Consider the following 3,056-nt stretch of genomic DNA (forward strand, 5'->3'; position numbering starts at 1 on the left):
TGCAAGAATAAAAAACGAACATATATATCTTATTTTTTTCATATCTTACTTTGTCTATTAAATCATTAATATCCAGGGGCGAACTGGGCCTATTGTCCCTATCAATAACAGTTAATATGCATAAATATATTAAATTGTATGCATATCTTAAAACAAATCTCATATTAAATTAACGCAAACAATCAAAAATTCCTTGGAACATTTTTAAATACTGTTAAATATTGCAATTCCTTCAAAATATTTTGACACACCTTAAACTTTTTTTAAAGATTTTGAAAGTACTTTTGAATTTTTTTCAATAACCATGCTAACATTTTTTTATTTCTTTGAAATTCCTTTAAATTATAAAAACAAAATGAAAGATTCCTCTGGATCTTTTAAAACATTCTCAAATATTTAAAATCCTTAAAAATCTTTTGAAATTTTGTAAAGCTTCAGATTTAAATTTTAAAAAAGAAAAAAATTCCAAAACGTTAAATATTTAAATGTTTGTAGATTAGAGTTTTGAAAATGGGATCAATAAAACTTCAAAGCTTTGGAAATATAATTTTCAAACATTTTCAACTATTCAATAAGAATAATTTTCAACTCGATGAGATTCAAGTCTTCAAATTTTGAATTTTAAACTTGAAAGTTTAAATATAAAAAAATAATAACCATGAATTAATTGAAAGCGTTCAAAATTTAGACGTACGTTTTTCAATTGGGCAATCTCTCAATGAAATTATTTCAGACTGAAATTTAGAAAACAGAAAAATTTCTAAACGTTAAAAATGTTAATGTTTGTAAATTAGTTAAAGTATTAAATTAAAGTGTTGATAGAAATTACTCGAGTTAAAGTTGAACTATTTCTAAAACGATTTTTTTTATATAATTATAAAATTATATATATATATATATATATATGTGTGTGTGTGTGTGTGTGTGTGTTTTTAAACATACTTTTAAATTTTCAACACTTTCAATGTATTTATGATCAATAATTTTTTGTTAATAAACTTCTAAGTTTACGATTCAAATTTTGCAGACTTGAATTCCATCAAGTGGAAAATTACTTATATTTCATAGTTGAAAATAAGATTTCGAAATTTTTGAGTTTGTATTGATTCCATTTTCAAACTCTAATCTACAAAATTACAATATTTAACGTTTTGAAATTTTTCTTCTTTCTAAATTTCAATCTGAATCTTTTAAAAATTTCAAGAGATTTCAAAAGATTTTTAAGGACTTTATATATTTGAGGATGTTTTAAAAGATGTCAAGGAATTTTAAATTTATTTTTATAATTCAAAGGAGTTTCAAATAATTTTCACAATTTTAGCAGAGTTATTTAAAACAATTTCAAAGTATGGTAGAAATCTTGAATGGGTGTCAAGATGTTTCAAAAGATTTTGAAGGTTTGAAATACTTGAGAGTATTTTGAAAGGTTCCAAAGAATTTTCATTTGATTACAGTGATTTAAAATGAGATTTTAAAGGATTTGAAATATTTCATGGTATTTTTTAAATTACAAGAAATTTTCAAGAGCTGTAAATTTTTTTTAAAGATTTCAACAGATTGTCAATAATTGAGGATGCTTTAAAAGATGTCAAGTAATTTTCATTTTATTTTTATAATTTTAAGGAATTTCAAAGAATTTTAACGTACTTTAAAAATCTTAAGAAAGAGGTCAAGGTAGGTCAAAATGTTTTGAAGGTATTGCAATATTTGAGAGTATTTCAAAATGTTGCAAGGAATCTCCAATTGATTACGGTAATTTAATATGAGAGTTTGAAAGTTTTATTATATTTTAGGATATTTTAGGATATTTGAGCAAATTACAAGGAATTCTAAATTGATTTTAATAATGCAGTATCAGATTATAAAATATTTGAAATATTTGAGGGTTTTTTTAAATTTTCAAGGAATTTTCAAGAGATTTCAAAAGATGTGAAAGGATTTTAAATATATGAGGATATTTAAAAGGATGTCAATGAATTTTCAATTCATTTTTATAATTTAAAGGAATTTCAAAAAATTTGAACAATTATATCAGGGCTGTTTAAAAAACTCCAAAGTACCTTATAACTCTTGAAAAGATGTCAAGGTGTTCCAAAATATTTTGATGGTTTCCAAATACTTGAGAGTATTTTAAAAGGCTCCAAGGAATTCTCAATTGATTACAGTAATTTAATATAAGATTTCAACGGATTTGATATATCTTAGGATATTTAAATAGATTCCAAGGAATTTTCGATGGATTTTAATAATTTATTATGAGATTTTAAAGGATTTAAAATATTTTAGTGTATTTCTAAAATTGCTAGGAATTTTCAAGAGCATTGCAAAATTTCAAGAGATTTCAAAGGATTTGAAATATTTTAGGATGTTTTAAAACATTCCGAAGATTTTCAATTAAGTTCAATAATTTTAAGCAATTCCAAAAAATTTAAATTATTTTCAACTTTTCAGGTTGAAATTGGAACTGCTTTGTTAAAAATGTAGGTTTTTTTTGGTTGATGTAACAATTTAGTTGAAAAAATTTGTTTTCTGAAAATTTAACTATTTTGTAGATAATTTTTGTTTTTGTTTAAAAATTAATTTTTTTTAAGTACAAGAAAATAATTCTTTTTTGTCGAAAAATTAACTGTGATTAAACATTAATTTTTGTATAGAAAATTAGACTTGGTCGAAAATAAATTTCTTTTGTGCAAAGTTCATATATTATATTAAAAATTCCGTTTTTTTAGTATATAATTCAGCCTTTTGGATAAAAATTAAAATTTTTGTTTAAAAATTTAGCTATTTTGTTGAAAACAATTTCAACTATTTTTTTAATTCATGTATTTTATTTAAAATCTTTTTTTTCGTGCAGAAAACGAATTGTTTTAGTTGAAAGTTGAACTATTTATATTGAAAAATAGTCAAATAGTTATTAATATTAATATAATATTTTATAATTATAATATTAACATCAATAATACAGTCTGTCAAGTTAAAGCGTGGGTGGCTTTACTCGCAGTCGGTAAGGTGTATCGACATGATTTTGGTGTCAAAATATTAAGAAGAGCTCCCTC

The 3,056-nt window shown here is 22.5% G+C and overlaps 1 protein-coding gene across 1 annotated transcript in view; it reads right to left on the minus strand.

Annotated features, from left to right (window-relative positions):
- Positions 1-3,056, minus strand: part of LOC117171221 (cilia- and flagella-associated protein 52) — a 79,338-nt gene that overhangs the window by 8,765 nt on the left and 67,517 nt on the right. The gene's annotated exons all lie outside the window — the stretch shown is intronic.

The sequence above is a fragment of the Belonocnema kinseyi genome, chromosome 4, assembly GCF_010883055.1.
Source record: "Belonocnema kinseyi isolate 2016_QV_RU_SX_M_011 chromosome 4, B_treatae_v1, whole genome shotgun sequence".
Taxonomy (NCBI): Eukaryota; Metazoa; Arthropoda; class Insecta; order Hymenoptera; family Cynipidae; genus Belonocnema; species Belonocnema kinseyi.